This window comes from Thermobia domestica, chromosome 12, assembly GCF_964235325.1.
Source record: "Thermobia domestica chromosome 12, izTheDome1.hap1.1, whole genome shotgun sequence".
Classification (NCBI taxonomy): domain Eukaryota; kingdom Metazoa; phylum Arthropoda; class Insecta; order Zygentoma; family Lepismatidae; genus Thermobia; species Thermobia domestica.
In genome coordinates, this window is record NC_137465.1 from 68,215,942 (window position 1) to 68,242,827 (window position 26,886).

At 33.3% G+C, this 26,886-nt stretch overlaps 1 protein-coding gene across 1 annotated transcript in view; it reads left to right on the forward strand.

Moving 5' to 3' along the window:
- The first annotated feature begins 8,980 nt into the window (after positions 1 to 8,980).
- The window catches only part of LOC145666494 (uncharacterized), a 189,607-nt gene continuing 171,701 nt past the window's right edge, over positions 8,981 to 26,886 (forward strand). The window contains exon 1 of the mRNA XM_081733759.1: positions 8,981 to 9,534. The gene's annotated coding sequence lies outside the window, so the exon portion shown is untranslated. The remainder of the gene's footprint in view (positions 9,535 to 26,886) is intronic.

Consider the following 26,886-nt stretch of genomic DNA (forward strand, 5'->3'; position numbering starts at 1 on the left):
TAAATGAGACGATGCTTAAAGCAAGTGAATGATGGTGGAATAATTGGTAGAATGAGAAAATGGCAGCAAACGCACGGACACGATGTTGTCCACTTTACCAAGGACCAAACCGAGGATCGAACCAAAGACCCCATGCACCAGAGGTAAGCGCTCTACCACTGAGCCAAGGTGCCATACTATTGTAAAATTCCAGTTCAATCACATGGAGAAAGTCATGTCATAATGCAAGATTAGCTCTTTCTTTTTTTAAAAAAAATAAATATAATTACATATTTAAATATGTATATCTTCTATGAAGAAATACGATGCTTTCTAAACTGACGGAACTTCGTTATTTTTACAAGAAAAGTGAACAAAAAAAGTTTACTTTCTAAAGTTATTAAATGACTAAATGATTTCGTAGGTTAAATTTCAGGTAGACAAAACTTATATAGTTTTGCATTCTAATTCAATTCTCAGATATTAATAGGCAACTTTAATCTACGAGTAGCTTCCCTTTAAGTATTTATCTGTTCAGTAATGTTAAATCATATATTTATTTTGTATTTCAGTAGTGCTTCGTCGTCTTTAATAACAGTAGTTTCAATGTCAAAGGCGTTTGCATACACGGGCACCCTCCCTGCTTCAGTATTTAGAAAATATTGACGGGAAAATATCTTCCTTTTTATTTTCATATTTATTGATTATAAGTTTATCTCTTTTATTAGTACAATAATCACTTACTTTCTACTTTCAATCATAATGAACAATGTAAGTTTAAAAATTATTTCAAAATAAACCTTCTACATGGCTCTTATTTTTACAATGAATGTTTAATGAAGGAAGTACTAATGGGAATTTGAGAATTCAAGATTGGTGTTTATATCATTAGAGTCTGTCTATTCCACCTGTGCCTTCGGAAAATATCCGAACTATACTTCGGCCCCACCCCTGCCGATGAAACCCTCCCTTTGCTTAGGGAAAAGAAGTGAATTACCTGAGCTGTGTTGCCAGTTTGTCATTTAGTCGTTTGGTCTTGGCAGGTGAAAATCGTAGGCTACTTAGAATGGCCAACAAGACAGAGGTCATCGAAGTCCACGAAATAATTCATTGTGGCAACGCTTCCGCAACTAACAATTGAAAGTTGTTGGCTGCAGCAATTTTTCGCTTCTCTTTCGAGGGAGGTGCGGGAAATCACATATCGATAGCACCGCCAGCAAGGGCGCAGTTGAGATTGAAAAGCTCCAACAAGATCAGGTAATCAGATGATACAGTTATTTTAACTAGAACGTAAGAAGGAATACCGGGAATGATTGACAAAATAGTTGACCCTGGAAAACTATATGGAATGGAACTCAACATTTAAAAATCGAAGGTCATGAGAATATCCCGTGGAAGCGCGCTCTTAAGGGTCAGAGTAGAAGAAAGAGAACTTGAAGAAGTCGATAATTTCACATATCTGGTAAGTATTTTGACGAAAGACGCTTACTAAACCAAAGATATCAGGTCAAGAATTGCCATAGCCAAAGTAGGATTCAACAAGAAAAGATCACTCTTAACTAACAGGCTTAATATTGGACTAAGGAAGAAGTTGATCAAGTGCTATATATGAAGTATTGCATTGTATGATTCAGAGACTTGGACTTCAAGGAAGTTAGAGAAGAAATATTTAGAGAGTTTGGAAATACTGTGTTGGAGGAAGATGGATGATATAAAGTGGACAGAGACAGTAACAGATAAAGATGTTTTAAAAAGGATAGGAGAGAAGAGGAAGCTTTTTGCCAGCATCCCACATAGGAAGGTCAATTGGATAGGGCATGTCTTGCGAAGAAATTGTTTTCTTCACACTGCGATAGAGGGAAAGATGAAAGGAAAGCGAGGAAAAGGAAGAAGAACACAACTGGTCGATGATTTGAAGAATTGAAGGAAATATTGGGAGTTACAAGGGCAAGCTAAAGATCAAGAAACGTGGAAGAAACATTTCCAGCCTTTAAAAACTTATTATTTCCATGACTTGCCAAAAGGCAGAATACTTAATAATTGCTCTTATTAAATGCTACCTAAATGAAATATAGCCTATACCAGTGGTACTCAATCTCTTGTGACTGATGATACACTTACTGAGCGCCCAAATCATCGTGAGACACTCCTTTGATTTTTTAAATAGTAATAGAAATTATTATAGTGTAAGACTATAAGTTTTTATAACGTAATGGATCTGTGTAGTGCTATATATTATTAGTGCCACTGGAGGTGTTGACTGGTATAGTCTGCCTCCAAATTGATTTTAACATGATCTTATTTTAAAATTATAAAATTTTCCGATACATATAACTCTATCCATCGGGACTCTGGAACTCACTGAGGTAATAAGTAACACTTTTGAATGGAGTGTATACATTTGTCAGACTAACTCCGATGTCCGATGAAGATAACGTTTAAATTGTCAAAACCGTTACATTGCATTTTAGTTTTAATAAATAAGTGTGTATATACTTTGGTCAGGAGTGTTAATTATTCCTTCCCGATACACTTTATGAAACCACACGTCATTCTAGTGTGTCGGGACATATCAGTTTAGAACCACTGGCATATACTGCAGCTTATTAAGTATATTTAATTACTGTCTGAAATGATCCTCTCTCGCTCAGAAAGAATAGGCTTAAGAGAAATATCTGAAGGATATATTTAAGCACTCTCCCCTCTTACAATATACCGTATATTTGAGTCAAAGTAAAATAAAAACCCACCTAAACTGCAGGCTTACTATGCTCAAAAACGCATGTCGTACGATGCTGCCGTTATTCTTTGAGAAAAATGTAAATTTCTTTCCTCCTTTAGGATACTTATTTCAATCAAAGTCCACTTAAATGCTAATTATGCTATAAAATCATTTTAAATGGTTTGATTGTTTTCTTACTTTGGTCATTTTATGAATACTAAAAGGGAAATAAAATATTTTAGAAATTACTTCCTAAGCCCCTTTTAAGAAAACGCTTTGGAACGTAACCCCTTGGACCCCTATTTTTAATATAGAGTTTATATACCGAGTTTCATTTTCCTAATATGAGAGGCTACTAAGAAACTCAAATTTTGTTGTAATGTTTAACTCTCCCCTTGAGATACATATTTTAATGAAAATGACATGATCAAAGCCCGACTCGAGCCAAGTGCCAGAGATGGAGTGGGTCAGTGAGTCGGTGGGTCAGTGGGTCAAGTTTTCTGAGTGGGTCAGTGGGTCGTGAGTCAACAGCAGGTGACCCACTGTGACCCACTGCGACCCACCACCCACCGTGATCCATTGTGACCCACCACCCACCATGACCCACTGCGACCTACCGACTCAGTATGATCTACCGACCCTCTTTGCTCACTGCATAGTAGACAGTATCTTCTGAAGACTGGTAAATTTGTCTTCATTTTACTGTCAAGACATTCATTTCTCTTCCTTTTCCACTTGTTTCTGTCTACTTACCTGAGCTGAGTATATCTAACCAAGTGAAGAAAAAAGAACTTCAGGCACTTTTGGATATTGATATTTTTAATTATAATAATAGCAATAGGACTTATACTACTACTTGGCTTTCGAGATCTGTGAGTTTTTAGAGGAGCTAACTACTGGAAAAAATACATTTTAGAATCACTGTAATATATAAATTATTATATAAAAAATTGAATGTAACTATGTGCGCCTGATCATCATGGTCAAATTGCAAAGTCAAATGAAATTACTTTTGGTATATAGTTAGGCCTTAATCCAAACTGGGATGTTATATTGCTTTCATTATAATACATAGTATCCTAAGGAGGTAGTGAGGATCCAAATTCTTACGAAAAAAATGAGTATCTCGCAAGCCGTTAAACTTACGGAGCTGAAATTCAGTGTATTAACTCTTTATTGAAAATAAACAGAATGTGTCCTAGCATTTTTTAAATTCTCCTTTATGTGGGGGGTGGGCACTTTCTATATATGGAAAATTGGTAGTGAGTTGGTTTGTAAAAATGATCGAAAACGATCGATGTTATTTAAGAAAAAAAAATCAGAAACAAAAAATACAGTGCTTGGCTTCATATATCCATTGCTTTCTACTATAATAATTGCTGAAGCTTATGTTTATTATATGGAGCGCTTACAGCACAGGACAATCAACCCAAAAACTTGTGACTAAAATAGGCATAAAATTTGTACTGTAAGCTTAATTACACAGAAATTTTAAGTTTGGATTGTACGCATAATTATATGGAAAATTTTACACTTTTTTCCCTTTACGTTGGTCTACTTATCTTGATTTGGAACTTTCAAATTTCATCCTTTTTTCCACTGAAAAGTATTGATAATTCAACAAGGAAATAATTATACTATGATAATTTAAATTCATCGTAATTTGGCACATGGCAAACATCAGTGTGGTAATTGAAGAGGAAGAAGGAGGGAAATACCCATTCACCTCTGAACACTTTCCAGGAACCTCGTTCCCTTTCGCTTTCTAGACGGGGGAGGGAACTTGGTAATGGCGTCAAACCTTCATGTGTAATTACAGAAATTAAATTTATAAACAAATAAGAAATCATTAGTTTATCAGGCTGTAATTTATACTTTATCACAAGATTCCCTATCGAAGGCGTGGTAGATGAAGTTTCTGTTCTCCATGAGTCGACATTGCCAACTGACATGGTGATATGGAAAAGATGTTGTGTGGTGATAGAGAAATGATACTTCTTGCTGAGTATTTTAAAACTGACCAAGAAAAATCGTTATCAGACTTAAGTCTAACAAGCAGATTGTCGATGAGGAGTTGCAGAAATCGGGTAGAAATATTATCAATTTCCATGACAGAGTGCGAACGGGGATTTCCCCTTATGGATTCACAGATGACTGATATTAGAAATAGACTGTGCTCAAACATTATCTAACTTGTTGTTCATCAATGTTAATAGCCTACCGCTAGACAAGCTCAAAGTAGAAGAACTAGTTATTTCTTGGCTGAAGGATGGACATCATTCCGCTGCGGATGGTTTACCACGTAAAAGTTACCAACAGGAAATAAACCCGATTTCAGGTTTGTTTTAAGGTGGAAAATTACGAGTTATAGAAAATACATACTTGTATTACTAATGGCTTATTTGTGTTATTCAACTTTGTACCTATTTTTAGTAAGTCTCTTCTTTGCCTTAGATAAACTACTTTGAATAAATATTCATAATAATTGCCGTTATGCAGATTTGTAACTTAAATTTAACGTTTTGTTTTAGTGATTACACAAACTACAATTATGAGCATACTTTATGAAGATGCTCTCACATAGGGTACCCGAGCAGAAGTTTCTCTTGGAATGCGTTCAGAAAGTAACACTTGCAAGAATACTCTCTTAGTACAAGTATATTTTAGGCACACACTAATTTCCCCACACCTCGAATTGTTTCAATTCCCTCACTGACAAACACTTTACCATTTTATATCATAAAGGTCAGATCCACCGTTATTCTAACAGAGTGGTGCTTGAGCGATTGACTAGAAATTCAAACTCCGATTACTGACAATTTCACAGTCTTGTTTTATTACAGTCTTGTTGTCTGTCTTTAGTCAGTACAGAAAAGGCCGTGGATCGTGTTCAGAGTTGATGATGATGGATTTTGGTGAGTCAGAATAGGTCACAGTAGATGAAAGTGGTTCATGGTGGGTGATGGGTCAGAGGGGGTCACCGTGGTTGGTGGGTCAGAGTGGGTCACCGTGGGTGGTGGGTCAGAGTGGGTCACGGTTGGTGGTGGGTCATAATGGGTCGTGGGTCAGAGTGGTTCACGGTGGGTGGTGGGTCAGTGGGTCGTGGGTCAAGTTTTCGTGGGTCAAGTCGTGAGTCAACTCTGCCAAATGCTATGTTCAAAAATTCAGTTCAAGCGATTCAGTTGTTTTCCCGTGCTGAAAAACAGACAACATCGATGTCGTTTTTACATATTAAGAAAAAATATAGATTCCCCGTCAGAAATGGAAAGAAATGAAACGAAATATATGAGTGTAACGTCCCACGATTATGTCCTGTAGGCTAAGAGAGATGACGATGAAGGAAAGTCATTGATGATAGAAGAATTGATGGAATGAGAAAGTGGGAGGAAACGAGAGTACCCGACGAAACTCATCAATACGTTGTTGTCTACCACAAACTTAATTGGCCGGAGATCAAACCAGGGACCCTATGAATTAGAAGTAACACTGAATCATCGTGGCCCCCTCATTAGAAGTGGAATTTCTAAGAGCGCTGGAATACGTTTCCATTTACTTTTTAACAAGGAGTTTATATACAGTATTTAATTTCATGTCCTTAATATATAAGACAATCTATTTTTGACAAATATAAAACCCCTCATCCTTCTTACGATTTGCATTTTAATGAAAGTGATATGATAAAAACTTGGTTTTAGAATAGCGCGAACTATGTTCAATAATTCATTTTGAACTTTTTGGCCATTTTCCCGTGATGATGAGAAAGACTATGTTGATTTCGATGTCGAACAAATAAAGAAAACTGTCCCTCCAAGTAAAATGGGAATATTGGGAACTTTGGTATACAGTATGTATTTCATTATGTATTAGTTAAAAGTTCACATACTCAATTTCACACCTACAACTTCAGCGAGTCTTTACATTTGGCATATTCTGAGTAAACACTGCAAGATTTTAATTCTATAGAACCTGGTCACCCTTCACCCTAAGGACTGGAAGCAGAATCAAATTTCAGTGACACACACCTTGTGAATTAAGATGTAGATGTGATCTGACATTCTGTTTTTGTGGCGGAAACGGATATAACCAGTTCAGATTCATGAGGAATATACAACAAATGTATGACCCAATGTGACGGCAACGCAGCATGTGCGTAAATGATGAGAATTCAGTTGTGCTCGCATGAGTGTGCAACCATGAACAAAGAAGGGAGCGTCCTCGTATGACAGCTGAGCTCCTTTCTGCAATTGAAGATGCTGTAAGATTGAATCACTGAGTGTCACTGACAGAGTTGGAAACACAGTTTAATGTCACATGGCATAAAGGGATATTGTACACGAACACTTATGATACAAAAAACCGTGCAGCAGGTAGGTTTTGTGACAACTGGTAGATGACTACGAGAAATCCCATATTATAGCATCCCTCCCACATCTTCTTCGCTTTAATGAGTATGGAGAGAATTTTCTAAGCCAAATCATTACTGGCGACGAAACGTAGGTGTGCCAGTAGTGCCCAGAGCCAAAAGCCAAGTGACATGGAAGCATTCAAGATATGCAACAGTCAAAAAGTTCAAGAGATCACCCAACACTTGCAAACTGATGTCAGCGGTCTTTCGGGATATCATGGTGGTCCTGGTGGACTTCTGTGTTCCTAATCACAGTGAATAGTGTGGTGTAATAGGCAAAATCTTGAAACTGAAAAGATCGTGTTTGACGTATTATACCTTAATTGTTAGGCAAGACGGTGCATTTGTTTCACGACAGTGCGCGCTTGTACAGTGCTCACGAGACAGTGAATCTTCTACAATGGGAGACAGGGAACTTTTTTAACACCTACCATTCACATGGCATGACGACGCCAAGCATGCGGTTCAAACATGGCCTTGTGGTCAGGATCAAATCTTCTATCGGTATTTTGACAAATGTATGACAATGCCTAGACAAATGTCTCAACTGAGAAGACTATTGTGTCGAAAAACAGTGGAAGAATGCATATTTTTTCTATATGTAAGTATTTCTCTTTATAATTAGTGTCAACAATATACCTGAGGTGGAAAGCTCATTTTCTGACCCTCTAAGGAAATTGAAGCAGGATACAATATATCTTTCAAATAAAAATTTTAAAAACGTTTACTCTCTTTGATGTACTGTTTTCTGTTTATCTCAGCTATATTTCTCAGAATGAGCGAGCTTAGTAGAATTACACCATATTTATATATTTTTTGAAATAGTTAAGCGCTGAAAACATATAAAGAATGAAATTAGAATTAGCTTTCTCGTTTCGAAGCAGAAAATTTAGTGAAGAGCGTTATTCTGTTGGTCAAAAATAAAAGAAAGTGTTAAGGCCACCTTGGTCTGTAAATGGAAACGTAGTTATTGTATTTTACCAGCCAGTCAAAATGTGCTATCGCTGTGCAAGAGGAAAATTCTGAATTGAATTCAATCGTGGTTGTATCGCAATGCACTGCATATTTTTCTCTTATGTGGTGATATTTTAAGATAGAGCCGTTGATCAGTACTTTACGAAAATGTCTCCAAACACTTAACTCGTGTGTTTTCTGTACTTGTGGTTCTAGGTTTGATTCCTGCTTACTTCAGACACAAACTGAATATTGGTTTGAATTCCATTTTAAGTGGCAGATCTCATCTTATTTAGCCTTGGTAGTGAAAAGTGACGTTAATGTCTAATCAATCAATATTTTTGAGAATTACTGCTCATCTTATTTGTGTCTCCAGTAAAATAAGACCATACTGTCAATGTCTAGTCTGAAGCTTTGTTAACAAACAAAGAAATCAATTAGTCAATCCTTAAATGTTTGCAATAAATATATTGATATGTAATTAATTACAATTATTTTTTTAAATTTGAACTATAGTTTTTTTAAAAAATGAACACGTTATATTACACTATATTTATTATTCTTTTTAGTACTGTTCTAGGCGTGGTAGATTCTCAATTAAGAAATGACAGGTATATTTTTTATTTCCATACGGCAGGAACTCGTGTCAAACAAAAGAAATCAAACGTCGAAATGAAATAGGAATGTTCAGTGATGCTTATTTTTCATGAAGCTCTCTCTGACTATTACTGAAGAGAATGTTGAAAAAAATCCGCGTACTTTGTCCTGTTCAAAATAAAGATGTTAGAGGAATCCCTCCCCTCCAGCTTGACGTTTCTGCATTCCTCTCCCCCTTCTCATCCGCTTTGGCAGTCAAATCGTTCACTGCTTGTGTCTATTTTGCTATTCGGTTGAAAAAGGGACAGATGTCAGTGCGCTACTTATGTCTCTCCCTCCTTCATCTCACGTCCCACGTGTCTTCGCGTCGAGTCCCATTGGTTCGGTCTCCCTCTCCTCGAGCGTCCAACACCCCCGAATCCCCTAACTTCCGCGAAACGTTTAACTTCGGCGCGTAATTCAATCTCTGTGATCTGCGCAGATTGCCCAGATCATCTCTGAAACCGATTATTATCTCATTTAGGCCTCGTCGTCGGGAGCTGACAGCAAGGGGGGACGATCACAGCGACGTCAGTGGCAAATTTCGATAACACAGTAGCCGGCGTTAAAAGTTTCTCGAAAACTATATTCTGATTTCACTTTTTTCCCCTCTCTGTTTTTTTGGTTTCGCCACATCACTTTATTCCCTTGTACTTTTTTTGCACTTGTTTTGTATATCATTTCGCCTTTTTCAAACACTCTTCCAGTCTTTCTGTTCGCCAATAGTCACTTTGTCGTCTGCTAGCAAGGTTGCCACTTGTGACACAAAGAAGAACGGAATACGAAATTTGACATCTGCCGAGCGGACAGCGATCCTCATCTTTCAACTTATCCAAAGGTAAGAGTTTTATTTTTAATTCATTTCCTTTCCTATATAAAGCTTAATTTTAATGTTTTATTGATCCAGAAGCCATAGTAAGTAACTTAACAGGTGTTTAGCAGTAAGTTGAGATGTTTGACAAAATTGCGTTCTGACATAAACGAAGTCAGCGCTGGCGATCTTTTTGTCGACAGAATATTGCAATCTAAGCAACGTCTCTCTTTCTGCCACTTCACCAGAGCGATGAGTCATTACCGCAGAACGCTAAATTATTGATGATGATGTGCTAAGCTTCTAGGAATCGATACGGGGCTTCGTTTAAGTGGTGGCAAGTGGCAGAATCTTTGAAAGGCACTGAGCGGTTGGGTTGGGGGGTGACGGTGACGAGCGGGCAATCCCGGGGAAGAAAACAAATGCATCTGCTTTTCAATGTTTCGCGACGGGGGAAAATGTTGGTCGTACAATCACCACAGAACAGGTTTTTAAACAATTGTACACATGTTATACAACACATACTTTAATTCCTATAAAAGTCTTGGACTTGTTGATTCTTTTTCATATATTTAAAATACGTAGTTAACTTTCTTTATCTTTTTTAGTTAAATGTTCACTGACACATAAAATAAATTTTACAATCAACACTTAAGAGATTAATCAAGCATTACACAAGTTTAATGTATGTTAAAAGTTCGCAAACTTTATACGCAAAAGTTTTCTTATTATTTACACAAGTTCTTCCTAAATAATTTTTGTATTTTATGAATGCCATGTTTCTTCTATACACAAGAAAGTTAAGTATTTCATTTAAATGATTAAAATAAAATTTTGAGTTAAGTTTATACACTATACAATTATTTTCTTTTTTTAAATATTACTATCAGTTTAATTAACTAGGTTCTGTTACGAGGTTGGTTCGTTTATATTTCGGTAAGTCTGTGTAGTTTACTACTCTTGCATCTTAACTATCTTCGAGAATTGTTAAATAAATGAATATATTTCTAAAACTACAATTTTAATATAAAAATAACTGTCAGTTTTCTTAGATAGTTAGTTTTATGTTTTATTTCACTTTTATCTTGTATATATTGAACGAAGATGTATGGCATGTGCCTTATTTCTTACTCATCGAGAAATATAATCAAATCTGATCCAACACCATATATATATAGGTTACACTTTTCTAATATCATTCCTTACTGCATATACATTTTAATACCAACATTCACACACAAACACACACATGTATACTTCTCAAAAACTATTATTGATTGATATAAGTTCGGAATAAAATTTTGTCCTTAGTTTAGACTTGTAAGTAGTTATACTATTAAGACTTTTATTATGTATAATTTCAATAGACTTTGAAAAGTGAGAAAAGCGAAATGAAACATTTTATATTTTCTAGAATGTTGCCTCATTATGTTATAGAAAACTGTTTTATTTAAAACCTTTGGTGCGAGCGGTCGTGAGTTCGATTCCCGGTGGGGGAAACTCGGTCAAAAGATGTAATAGCTTTTTCATGCCAGCCATCCTGAGTGAGGATCTCCTATGGTTTCCTCACTCATACTAGGCAAATGCCGTGATAGTACCTAAACAATAGTTCCAGGTCGCTTCCTTCCTTCCCCATTCCTTTCTTTCCTTCCAATTCCCCGGGCAGTGTGATTGCTGAAGGGTGTCATCCCTCCTTTGTGTAACGGACTAACATGGCCATAGACGCCGGAAGTCAAGAAATCTAATTCCTAATCCTATTTTATTTAAAAAAATGTACATATCAATTTACCTATTACTAATATAGTTAGGGCTAATCCTAAACAATGGATAATCTCAATTCTCTACATTTCTTTGTAAACAGTTAACATAACATTAATTTTAAAAATTTAGGGTATCTTCGAAACTTTCATACATATCCACTGAATTATAGATTACAGTTTTACAATAAATTAAGTAGAAAAGAGTGTTTCCATAATTAATAAAAACTGACTTCCGATTCGAACCATATGGAATTTCTTAGCAATAAATGCTCGCATGAGTCCAGATCTTTATTCTTAACAGAAATTTCTTCAATAGACTATCTTTCAACAATACTGACTGTTTTCTTTTCTTTTACTACTAATCGAAATACTTTGAAATCGATGTAGCTATATTAGATATAAATTGCATAGTGAACTTATAAGGATATCACAGTGGATTCTATCCTTTCATTTTATAGTTTTTAGGAATAACGTTCAGATTAAGTACAATATGAAAACGGGAAAAGCAATGGTTTAGTATTTACAAAATTATATGCAACAGAAAATCAGTATTGGTTTGATTTACCAAACATATAAATGAAATTTGCTGTTTAGGTTTATACGATTTGTAACTCAAAAACATAAAATTAGCTAATGAGAAGTAATACTTTGAAGATAGAAATTACTTTTGTTCATAGTATTTGCTAAGTACTAAGATCATATTGATTGTCGAATTTTGATGTTATACGTACTTACCTTATTTCGAAAATGAGAGAAAATATCGAATCAACAACGATTTCTTCTTAACTAGATTCTAACTAGACTTTTTGCGCTACATTTAACAAAAAGATTGCATTGCTGACAACAGTATTAAGTTCATAATTTGTTTTTTCTTTGTTGTTAAATATTTTCATGACAGTTGATACCTATAATTGGATATATTCTCATGAAAATTTACATTAACTGTAAAATAATTTTGACCTCAATTAGACTGAAGGATAAATACTATTATATTACTTTCAGTAGTATACGCGAGGGAGGGGTTTCCGAGATTAAACACAAACTGCAAAAGACTTTATGGGAAAATAGACAACTACTTTATTAAAATATGCATACAAAAATCATATGAGCTTGGGAGCGTGACCTCCCTTGATGATATTCAGGATACATTACTGATCACGTTTCTATAAATACTGGTCTCACATTTTAAAAGTTATTGTTAAAATAAAATGAAATTTTTAATTTTACGTCCCACATTGTGTTCTTTAGGCTAAAGAAGACAGATAATTATGGTGAAATGAGAATGAGGAAGGAAACGTGAGAATATCTTTTTTTAAAATTTAAAAAGTACAAGATTTTGTCATGTCAGTTTTATCTGATTGATCTCTCTAAAGGTTGATTAAAAGCTCACTTAAGTAATGTATTACCACAACCCAGTATTTCAAGGGTAAAGTGACCAGTATGTCTTGTGGATGAAGATGATGTGCAAAGAAGCTAGAAATTAGGAAGTGGAAATGAAGAGATAGATTAGGAATTAGAATTATGGACACCGTGTCATCATTACACAAATATTCACCTTCTCACACCAATTGACATTCTTCCAATATGAGTATGTGTAACTGTAAATAATATCATGATGAAAGAATATTTAGAGAAATTAATATTTTAAGAACATTTTTTTATATATCTGGTTGTAGATTTAATTACTTTCTTTTTCTTAAAATGTATAAAAAGTTTCAACTCTTATATCTTAGTCATTCTTAAATACTATATTTTCAGAATACAATACAAAATATACGCAGTTACTGTTGCTGGCTTCATCAAGTGAACCATTACAAATCCGTACTCGCAATCATTCCGTTGCTAATCGTGTTAATAAAATTTGCACTTTTAGTTCGATTTTTTACTATAACATAAACGAATTAAAAATTAGATAAATAAAAACTAAGAAAAGCTATCTAATTGCGATTTACAGAATCTTATTTGATTATAGTTAAAATTTCTAAAATTATTTCCCTTGCTTTATTAGTACATAATACTTCCTAGATATTAATAAACGCTTATAATAAAGTGAAATATACAATGTTTCTGAGATACGCCTTCTTCTTGGTAGTTCATTGCTTAAACTAAAAGCAGCATAATTATTAAACTTATATTTCTAGAGGAAGATCTTAACAGTGCAAACTGAAGTAAGTTGAACTCCCTGACATGCAAGCAAAATTGTCTCAAGCCGAACGGTTGGTGATTGTAAGTTGAAGAACATTTTGAGTACGTCACAAGTCCCATTACTTATGTTCTTTATTTTGAAATGAGCTCGGCACTTCTTCATTTCAAACAGGTTACTGATTATCTTTACAACACTTACAGAATGCGGCACACACCACATTAATTTCTTAATAGTCGACCATACAATTACTGACAAATTCCATTTGTTCTTGTCCAGGTGCCTACGATGTTGGTCAGCAATAACTAAATACGAATTTGCAAGCACAAGATATAGTAAGAAGCTAAGGATACAAAATGTAATAACTAATTCTAAATGTATATAATTACTTCACGAAAACTATGGTCATATTTTGCTACATTACTTCTTTCTTAATGTTCAAAGTATACTAGCGGAATACTCGTTCTTCGGACGAGGAAATACGTCCAATTTGGGACATCAGGAGCTGAATTTGGATTTAAAATGCGTCGGAAGTGCTACTGTTCGTCTTATCGACCCCGAAAACTATGGATTTGACACTGATATAAGTAATTTTCGATCTTTTTTAAATATCTCCCCTACTCCTCCCTAAGTTGCATCGTTAAAGTGAAATGATAAAAACCATCTTAGGCCCAAACATCATCTATGTTGAAAATTTGATCGCGATTGGCCGGGTATTTTAAGAGATATTAAGTTACAAACATACTGACTTTCATTTTTGTATATATAGATGTGTTAAGCTGATTTTGGGGAGTTCTACTGAAGTAACCTTTTAATGACCGAATTATGTTTGTTAAGTTATGTATTTGAATTCGAGATTCGTATGTGTCACTCACTTAAACATATATTTGGCCATATCTGAAGCAGAATCTCGTCACTACTACGGAAAGTATGTTTTAAACATGTTACACTTACGGAACAATGGTCTATTATAGTATATTTTGCATTGAGATTTTGAAAATTGTTCTCAGAATCATTATTCCATTTTATTGATAATAGAATATATGTATTGATGATATCTACAGTAGAAATATGTGATATGCATATTTGTCTGAATTCTAACACATTATGTACTTTATTTTCACAATATTAGTTTATACAGATATTCATTACAGATATTTTACTTTAGTCACACTTAATTAATACATTACGATATGTTGTTTACTCGGTGTAAACTGGGAATTTAATATATGTAAAACGTAGTGGTAAATGATAAAGCGCAAAGTAACCTTTTTTACACACATTACTATCTTTTACAGTGTTTTCCGATGACACAAAGGGAAGCAGTCTTGATGTGATATCTTTCTATACAGTACAAAATTTAACCATTTCCACTTGGGAAAAGCGCATCTTCTTTGCTTTCCTAACATTAGGAAATTGGAAAATTCAGACATTCTTATCGCTTTTCGGAAATGTACTCTTGATTCTGGTATTGACAATTCTTGTTGCTTCTGATGAATCAAATATTGCCGTCTTGTGGAAATCAAGGTGTGTCATCTTGTTGTTATCATTGTTGTTCCATTCTGAGTGAAGCAACTACTTGTCACTAATGAGATGTTTAAAACATATACAAACATGATTCATCGTCATTTTACTTCTAAATTTTGGTGTAGATGCACAAAATAATTATCTTAAAAAAAACCGAAAAGAAACACGCATTCGATGTACTTTTTTGCAACATGATGTTTTGTACTTATTTTGCTTATATGTGTAATCAAATGATGATTAGACATTACGTCGGTAAAGTATGACTGTCAGTAAAACAAGTGATTTGCTTATTTTGAAAATGAAATAGAATGAAATGAAATCTTTGAGTTTAACGTCCCACGATTATACCCTTTAGACTAAGGGGGACGATGATTAACTCAATTGAATGATGATGGGAGAATTGGTGGAATGGGAAAGTGAGAGAAAACGGGGGTACATTGAGAAAACGCACGAATACGATGTTATTCACCACAAACTTACTTGGCCGGGGATCGAATCAGGGACTCACCGCATTGGAGGTAAGGGCTCTACTACTAAGCCACCCTGCACCCCTGCTTATTTTGAATTAAGATAATTAGTTGTAAGTAATATATGCCTCGGCAAGGTATGAAATATACGAATCATATGAATATATCATAAGCCATCAAATATTTTAATTTTGAGAAACAAAATATGGAGATTGAGTTTTGTTTTACGTCTCACGATCATGCCGGCTAGGCTAAAGGAGTAATAAAATATGGAATCAAATACAAATGGCCTCTGAAAAGTACAACGGTAACGGGCTAGAATTGCTTAAAATTAGCACTAGTCCGAGTATAAAAATGAAGAAGAAATCTTAAATATAATTATTGTCGAAACACACGTCATAGTTGTAAGTTTTGTAAATATACAATATATATATATATATATATATATATATATATATATATATATATATATATATATATATATATATATATATATATATATATATATATAGATAGATAGATAGATAGATAGATATAGATATATAATTAAGTAGAATTAATGGGTAAATAAATGATATACAACGAATTAATGATATACAAGTACTTGATTTTACGAACCAGGTAATGTAAGTAGCGAATAGTTATCGTTTTATTTTGGTGCCTCACAAACCAGGAATTTGTGATAACCTTGAAGCACAAGTAAAGGTTTCCAAAACCATTTCTAAATTTGTAAGATTCCTTCGTTGTAAGTTATTTATTACACATTAATTCTGCTTAATTTTATATTTGTTGTATATTTACAGAACTTATAAAACAATGACGTGTGTTTCTATAATAATTATATTTAAGATTTCTTCTTCATTTTTATACTCGGGCTAGTGCTAATTTCAAGAACTTCTAGCCCTTACCATTGTAAAAGTTAGAAAACTCGAATTCATCCAGAGAAATTTAGAAATTTAGAGGCTATCAATTTAAAAGAAAATAAAAGAGGTTGTAAAAATAAAAAAAAATCTCTCAATTTCTAATTACATAAATAATCTATAAATGACAAGAAGCAATAGTTTTAAGATAGTTGACTTAATTGGTACATTTCGAACATACAGCCACATATTTCTTCCATTTTGAGAAAAATACGTAAACTATGGAACATTTGCATGTAAAAGTTTGAGAAATTTGAATTTAGCTTTACGTGAGCTTGTACACTAACGTGGTCGGATTATCTTCAAGAGGTTTTCAAGAGGTACATGTTTAAAAATCAATTTAAATGAAAGTAGTGAGAACTGCATATTGAAATACCAGAAAAATACAAATGCAACAAAATCTGCATATTGAAATACAGTTAAAATTGAAAGCTAATGAGATACCTGAGCATGGTATGATTTCACTAGTGTTGCAATATCCGGTTCAATCTTCGTGACGCACATTATCAAGTCGTTTATAATATCCAATAACTTTTTAACAACTGTCCAAGTTTTTTAAAACCAAAATTAGAAATCACTTTATTTTCTATCATATGACCCAAAACTTAGGGAATTCTGAAGTTTTAAAATTTTCAAACGGCCTCCATTCTGAAACAGTATGACGGATCAGATTCGATATCTGTAATATGAATGAACTGTCAAATTTAATTTTAATCCATTCGCTTTTAGGGAAGTTACTGGATCCACTATATACAAGAAATGGTTTCTACTATTATAGAAATGGATGGATATCGTGAGATCCTCGCAATAGGTATATTAAAACTTCCACATAAGCTTATTACAAACCAGAAATTATAATTGGGTCATTGGCAAGAGGATGTGATAAAATGGGGAGAACTACTGGTCTAACATATTGCTATTTGGCTGTTCTTTTGATACTCGAAACTTAATAATAATATACGTAATGGAGAAGGTTATCTAGAAAGACGGAAATTTCATATTCCATACGAATTAATCTTACATTCTTCTTCTTCGATATATATATATATATATATATATATATATATATATATATATATATATATATATATATATATATATATATATATGTATATGTATATATACCAGGTGGCCCATTTACGCCTTACAATAAGTGAAGTTCGACAACCAACTATACGCTGAAGTCTGTATCCAAGTGGGGTAAATGCGTACAAAAGCACTTTGTCATATAAACAAATGTATATAATAATCTAAGAATTATATTCAAAGTTTCATGCGAATCGCTTTCACCAATGTTCGTATAGCATAAGAGAGTGGAAGATTTTAGAATTCAATCACTGTTCCAAAAAAAAAGTATAGATTTAACAACAATCTCCATTTACGGTAAATGAGGTAAAAAAAAAGAACAAAAAACCCAAAAGTTGGATTGAAGAAAATTGCAAAGCCAGGTTAATTGTTTCAGCAATATGGGATCGAGCTCTATGACAAAAGCATCAATCGTAAGGGAGTGTTTCTAACGAAGTCTAGCTAAAAGTCCTGAATAATGTGTTAGCAATTAGTAATCAAATGCTTTGTAATCAAAACACTGATCTAATTAATTCACCAATTAAACAAAAGAATCCATTTTATTTTACACAATCTAAACTACACCTGTAATTTCCGATTAACAGAAATCAGTAGGTTCCAAAACCATAAGACATCTTCCGTCCAAAATAAATAATATCTTGTTACATATCTAAATCTTCGGTGTCAACTAATTCACAATATCAATATCTCTTTCATTTAACTGACTTGATTCAGATATACCAGATAAACACATCAATACCAGAAAAACCATCTTATCTATTTAAAAAGTAAGATTACACGATCACCATTTGCCGAACATTCCCTATAGAAGCATGCACACCTAATACTAACGATAGAGAATACTAGCAAACAAGCATTTGGAGAACATTCGTAAATGATTATTACCATTCCTTACTGAGAATTCCGTGCGTCGTTTATACCACCAACAACAACTTAATTTTAATTATTGTTCTCATAGGCAGGTGTCGAAATATCATACATAAGTGTCTTTCAAATTGTACGTAGATCTACACAATTTATTTCACACACAGATTCAATTTAAAATGGTCTATACTGTACTATGTTGAGCATTTATGTTCATCTTGTTTACGAATATTAATTATATTAGTATGTGCACAGGATATATGAACTTTGGCGATTTGTATTAACACAACGTAGGAAAACAATAAGTTAAGACTAATATCCTCTGAATAACAAGGAAAGATACGAAAAGAAATATATGGATCAGAAAGATGACATATAATCGTGAAAATAAGGGATTTAAAAGACAGTGGACGGGACACACTGTGACTGGATACAAAGAGTCAAGATGATGCCTATAAGATGATGTGACTAAATTTAAAAAAAAACACTGTGGTTAACTTAACAACTAACTTCCCAAGGCAGATGGCTGTAGAGAAATACTGGAGAGACCTTCATACAGCAATACATCGCAACAGTCGATAATAATATGATAATGAATAATAATAACAATCATCTTCTTATTAGATACAGGCCGCGAAAATAACAAACACGTCTACTAGAAATTTGTTAAATTACTGCACTAGTAATTTTAACGACAATTCATTGCTATGCAATTATGTTCAAATAAGAAGAGAAACACTGACCTCTTAATTGACGACAATCGAAGCTCAGTCTCCTACATGTTGGATAGTTGCTTTACTACTAAGCAATTCAACCTGATCAATTCTAGCTTTTCATGCGTGCGTTATTCGTTTTCTACATCTTGCCAAAGTCCAGCACCCCCTATAGTCTCCAATATCTCCCCATTTTTCTTTTTCGTGTTCCTCCCAATAGAAGATGAGCAAATGTTTGCACACAAGAGACATCAGTAAACATATTTTGGTTATTTTTTGTTTTCCAAGTGCTTAAGCATTTTTCTATCTTTCCAGGGAAGTTGTGGATGTGTGAATCTAACATTTCTTTTGAAGTAAAGGGTATAGCCGGATAAGGTGGTAAAAACTGTCCTTACACGGATGATTGTGATATTTATACGAAGGGTGTCTCATATTCAAAGATAATTTTGACCAGAAAATCAACTTCAAATTCCTTTGAAGTTCGAAGTTATCGTTGAAAAGTCGAAAATCAAAAACTGTTCATATCTCGAAAACGCCTTAAGTTATGCGGGTAAAATAACATGAATATACTTTTCTTGAAGGGACTTACTGAGAACATGAAACAATGTATTCTGGCCTTGAAATTTTTATCGAAAGTTTGTCGAAAATATTCGAATTCAAATATTAATGCTTTATGTTTGAGTAACCACCTTCTATTTTCCACCATATAATTTTTTTGAGTATAGTTTGATACCTTCGGTGCAACTTGTTGTAAAATGAAAACCAAAGTCAAAAACTGCGATTTCGCCTGCGGGTTAGACAACCCACGCTACACCACAAATGTTTTAGCCAGCACAAATACTGTCGTCAGAAGTCAAAGATGGTCGATTTTGCTTTTCTGACTCGTCATGAATGGCTTTACATGGCAATATAATTCTCATAATCGTACCACTTCCAGAAACCGCGTGAGAGCGCTAGTGCCACTGATTTTCAATCTGCCTTAGTAGGATACCAATATTTTTGATCGTGATTTACACAAAACAACTTTTTTTATTATCCCTATATGTAATGTATATCTATATATAATATACAACATGTTAATAGCTAATAATGTACAACATATTAATAATGATAATAATACAAAAATATGCAGAAGGTTTTTTTTTTATCGCAATGTATGCGAGTATTTTCTATCAGGATATCCACAGATGTGACCTTTACGAAAGAACATGTTCACCTGTTCCAACCGTAACCTTCTACTTCTACTCTTAATGTGTTCCTAGTGATGTGCTGCCGTTTCATTTGCTGTCAGAATTACGACGATTACCAAAAGTATTATGCAAAAAAAAAAAAAAAAAAGTCATCCGGCATAACAATCCTACTTGAGGAAGTAACTTGTCGTCCAATTGATGATATGGAAGACGATACTGATACCTTTACATAAGAATATCATGACCGGCCTCAATAACCCCGCGAATTTTTGTAACATAGCGCTAATACTTTACTTCAGTAGTCCTGAGTTACCTCCCCTTATCTTTCAGTGCAAACATTAAAAATACATAATGTTTGGTATGGATGGTCATCTACTTACACATTGTACGGCGCTAGTGGATCACGTGGTATATATACTTTCTTTGCTTTTTTAAAGGTACTTGTTGTTTCAAGTTTGGTGGATCTACCTAAACCGTAATACAATCGACCATAATTAGTCACACGTCGCCAAGGTGGAGTCAAATAGTTTTCTTACAACCGATCAATTCACTTAATTGATGTAAATTTGAGGCAAAATCCTTAGAAATATAAAACCGGAATTTATTATATAGAAATTGAACTCTTTTCCATCTTAAAGATTGAAAATTTTTGAAACTAGAAGTACATATTTACTTTGTTTCAATAACGACTTTCAATGGCGAATTTCGTCTTCCTGACTTCAGAAATTCATTACATCTCTATTCTCAACAAAAAGATTGAACCACCTTCAGTTTAGGATACAATTTCAATCGAAGGGAAATGTTGAAAATCCAGTTTAACCTAGGCGCTATATTCAAAAATTCATTTCAAATCGTTCAGCCGTATTATTGTGAAAAAGCAACGTACAACATTGATTTCATTTATATATACATGATATATTTTTAAAACATGGAAAATTGCACGTTGAGCGTTAAAATTTACTACTCATAACGTTCAAAATAACGGAATTTATCAGAACAATTAGTTACGAATTTTATGGACTTAGCCGATATTTTATACTACACGAAGAAAATTACGTTATGGGAGTATTGTAATTGTTATGACGACACCTGAGTTCTAATTGGGTTGTGCTGATGTAGGTATTTTAATTTGATTAATAAAGATAACCCAATTTCAGTTTCGTTGTATTAAAAGTTGTGATTAGAGCTGACTTTGCTTAGGAACTTTTATTTATTTTTATGATAACAAACTTACTGAAATATATTGGTTTTAAAATAACTTCAATAAAATAATTATTATTTTATTAATAATTAATAATTTATAGATAATATCTTCTCGTAAACATAACTTTTACTTACTAGAAAAGCACTATTTTTTATGTAAATCAGTTTCTTGTTTTCCAAATATAATTTACATTAATTTAGCATTATTTTAATCATATATTCTAAAACTCTTCTAAGTGAACATTGTGGTGGACAAACATCGTGTGCGTGGGTTTTCTCGGGGTTTTCCTGTTTCCCGTTTCCTTCCACTTTCTTCATTCCACCATTTCATTTATTTCTCATTTTCACCATCTCCTTTAGTCTAACCGCATAAACGTGGGACGTAAAACAAAAATTTCATTTCATTTCATTTCTAAAGTTTGTCTATTTGTCTGAATATAAAATGCTCGTACGATATACGGTAAAAAGATATGTACATACATTAAACTAAAATACTTTTGTTAAACTGTTTTACAACAATTCTATATTATTAGAGTTCAGGAAAAGTTATTTTTTATTTTACTAAATTTTCTTTTATACTTGAAATTTTGTGTTTTAAGGAACAACAAGGTTAAGAAGGATAGTACTTACTACCATCCTGGTTTTCAAATTACAAGCGGGTTTTGAAACCCGTGAAGTTGGCGGAAGCAAAGACCATCATGTGAAATTAACCCTCCCAGTACAGATCATTCCAGACAACACTATCTTGCTTTCAAAAGAGCTGGGTTATAGAATCACTCTATCATTTCTTACTAGTTCAAAATTTTCATTTCTAGTATTATTCTTAACACTGACTTCTTTTAAGATTTTTGTAATTTTATTGCATCATTTCTTCGGACCTTATTTTTTCGAAATTTTCCATATTCTTTGTCCTTATTCAAAGATTCGTCTTTTTTTAATCAAATATAGATCGTTATTTCATGATTTTCGCCATGAAAAACAACAGCAGCAGCAACAACTACAACAAAAAGATGATTAGTTGCTTTGCTTATAAGTTAGTTTTTCTGCTACTTTATACGCTTATATCAGTAAAAATCTGTGTTTATATATGAGTACGCAATATATCGTATTCGCGTGAATCTAATACGCACCTAAAATTTAAAACTTAAAATCATAAAAATAATTTCTTGGCAAATGTAATGCGCGTCAATGTTGGAGCAAATTATTTTTATTTATTTTGTATATAATAATTGATTTGTACTTAAACTGGCAGAGCCGAGGCATATTGTTGCCTTATTGTTATCGCTGACTACGATAGTACCTACATGAAATAAACATTTACATATTACAGTACTTTGCGGTTAAAACTAACGTCACAAGAAGTCCTTTTCCGTTTGCTTCTTTTCATGATTACACAATTCAAACGCTCTATTAACAACCTCCCTCGAGGCTATACGATTAGCGTACGTTTGACTTAGGAGAGCCAAATTCGATTCCCAGTAGAAGCTCTTGAGGTTCGGACCTTACATTACGCCTACATCTCACATTGCTTCGCTGGTGAAATGGACCTGAAAATCATTCAAACACTATATAAGATAATAGACCAATAATAAACTTAATGAAATCGAAAATTGCAACAATGCATTGTGACACAAGAAAGGATACATTTAGATGAAGTTTCAGGTGAACTGCGGATTGAAATTATATTCAGTGTAGTGCTTTATACATTCTAATGCGCAACATAATTTTGAATACTACACTGGATAAAACGGTGCATATTAGATTGGCGAAAATAAGGTATGTTAATTTCTACTATGTTGTTAGAAGTGTCATGCAACTAGGACTCCAACAACACTATTAATATGAATTAAAACACACAAATGAATATATATGAAACACGCCAATTTCAGATGTTATATTTCCGATGCATTAATATGTTAAGAAAATGTAGATATGATGCGCCTAGTATCAAACTCCGCCACATCCATTTCGCTTAGTTTCGAGTAATCTCGCAGAACGTGCAGTGAAGCTCCATATACGCGCGTATGAAGTCCCATAATTGAACTAATTTTTTGTATGAAATATTAAGCTTTTAAACAAAATTCTGTTTCCATGGAAAGCCTTTACACCAAACATATAACTAGCAATATATAACTCAATTTCGATTTAAAAAATGGATTTGGCGGCTTTTGAACTAGGCGCCTCATGGTTTTGCCAGGACATGTTTAACTGTGAAACATTTTGATCCCATTAGTTCTAATTCTATGCAGATCGGTAATTGTTTAGTAAAATGTTTCTTGTAGTGTGTGCAGAACTAGAAGGAAAATCTCCCAAGTACACGATAACGATCACGCATTCAATTTAACTGAATATGATGAATTGACTTTCGCTGTTAGGTATTATGCATCCTAACTTGGTCATTTCGTTTCATGTTATTCCTTTCGAAATAACTCTTAAAATATTAACAAGGCACCACATTTTAAAACAAATTTCATCTCAAATACTCTGAACAGTTATTATTATATGCGTACTAAATAGATTCTAAAATTTTAAAAGAATTTTTTGAATAAATATAAGGTTTTACAAGTAGAGTGATCGTGTAATACTTTTAATAATAACACAACTGACTTAATTAATTGAACAATTATCACGTTTCCCACACAAACAAGGAAAGGTATTGAAAAGCACACAAAATATTACTTTCAAAATAGAATTTAATGTCCGTATTGTTTCAATTTTCAATATGATGTATTTATATCATAATTGGATTACGTAGCCTTGCATATAATCATCCTTACAACTAGTTTGAAGTTGTTCGTAAGTACAGATCTTATCATTAAGGAATTGAAGTTTTAATAATAATAATAATAATAATAATAATAATAATAATAATAATAATAATAATAATAATAATAATAATAATAATAATAATAATAATAATAATAATAATAATAATAATAGAGTTTCGTTTCACAGTATGATATTACGGTATACTTCCAAACTATATGAATTCAATATTTAAACTTGAAGTAGTGCATCTACAACTTTTGGTTACAACAGAGGGATAAGAACAAAGATAAAACATGTTTCTCACACTGAATCCACATCAAAAAGCCATTTTTCACTATTCCATACTGATTTTGTTCTATGAGAATTAATATTGAAACCAGAACGCTAATTTATGTCTTCCGGTTGCAAAAGAGAAATAAAATGAAAAGGTGAAACATATTCTTGCTGTATTATATACATATTAAAATACAGCTTATTGCTATCTATTTCTGTTTTATCCATTATGCGATCAGTGTTGTAACCACAAATCGTAAATTTTCGTTCCAAAAGACAGATAAAACTCGAGACAAACTCATTCTTGATACGCTGAATCTGTGTGAAAAGAAAATCGCTGTTCGATTTATCTTACTGATTACGCTTTGCGAAAATAAGAATTGAAACCGGAAGAACTAGTAAATTTCAGCCATTTCTGATTTTCGTAAACTGTTACGGGTGGTGACGGTAAGTTCTCTTGATACGTAGTTCTCTGAATCGATTGAAAAAATAAAATACCATCTATCATTAGTTTTCTACTATAGAGATAAAGAAGAAAACCAGAAAAAATGGATTTCTTCTACTTCCGGGTTGGATAAAGGGTTAATGGAGATGAAACATATTCTTGGGATTCTGAGTCGATTCAAAAAATAACGCTTCTCGATTTCTTTTTAAGTTTTTGACAATGGAAATCAGTATTGAAACCGGAAGTAATAGTAAATTTCACCCACTTCCGGCTTTGGAGGGGTATTATGGATGGTAATGGGATTTTCACTACTTCTGGTTTGCATCATTATCATCATTGTAAGTATTCTTCCATAATTGGCAGGTCACTTGCTGCAATTGAGAAGCTTCTATGCTCGATGGTCTTCCGCTATGCGCTTCGTACGATTTTTCTGCTTTAATATCGTCCATTAATTGTAGTCTCCTTCGAACTTCGTTCTTTTTCCTGCCACTGTACCTTCTAGCACGTCTCTCATGATACAGTTCCTTCTTAGCCAATGTTCCAAGAAGTTTCTCTTCTTTTTCTTAATAATATCTAAAATTGTTCTTTTCTACCCCACCATTTCTAACACCCTCTCATTTGTTTTCCGCTCGAGTAAATAGATAAAATTCGAGACAAAACTCATTCTTGAAGTACTGAATCTGTGCTAAAACAAACGCTTTTTGATATCGCTTACTGGTTTTGCCTATAGGTATTGAAATACGTGTTGAAATCGGAAGTACTAGTAACAATTTCAACTATTTCCGGATTTTCTAGAGTGTTGCGTGTTTAAACGCTGAATCGATTATGAGATAACGTTTGTCACTATCTATTATCATCTTTGTTCTATGGCGATCACCATTGAAACCTGAAAGATTGATTCAATTTGAATAGATGAAAAATATTGTTAGAACGTTAAAAAACACTTCTCTATATCGCTTACCTTTAATGCTCTATGGAAATCAGTATCGAAACAGAGTAGTAAATTTCAGCCACTTCTGGTTTTGGTAGGGTGTTGCTGGTAGTGCTGGTGGTGAGACGCTCGATTGATTACGTAAAACCGCGTATCGCTGTCTGTTACTAGTTTTGCTCTATGACAATAAATGCTGAAATCGGAAGCGGTTTGATTTTTACCACTTTTGGTTTGAATAGAAAGTTAACGGAGAAGATAGAACCTGTTCTTGCGACACTGAATCGATTAAAAACATCTTCATATCTCATATCATTCTTGCTTCGATATCTGTCAACAGACAGACGAACGCACATAGTCGTTGTTTAAACCTTTCATAATAATAATAATAATAATAATAATAATAATAATAATAATAATAATAATAATAATAATAATAATAATAATAATAATAATAATAATAATAATAATGGTTTCCCATAGACTATCTAAAAAGATGTTGCAGAATGCATTCACCAGTCCTTGGCATTTAACATGGAGTTAACCCCAGCCATAATACAAATACCCATACCAAGCCATAATACAAATACCAGCTAAGTCCTGTACTTGAAAATGATAAATACAAACTATACTGGGATCGATAAATTAGAACAGATTTAACAGTACCTGCAAACAGACATCACTATTATCAATAAAATAGACCAAGAAGTAACTTTGTAAGATGTAGCAGTACCATTGACTCTTAACATACATACAAGGTTCAGTACGAAAATAAGCAAAAATAAAGACCTGGCTGACGAAATCAAAATATTATGGAATTGTCAGAAAGTTACAGTAAGACCAATCATTATCTCAGCTACAGAAATTATCCCTAAAAGTAATGGGACGAAACTGGAACAGATAAACGCAAAACATCTTCCAATAAACTTACAAGAATCTAGGTCATATGGTCAACACTAGATATTTGTCATGCGGTCAGGAAGTTCTTTGGGAATGAGCTCTTGAAATAATTATTGAATCTCAGATTATTGAGCTGATATCGGTTTAAACCGAGATACAACAGTAACAATAATAATAATAATCCATCATTA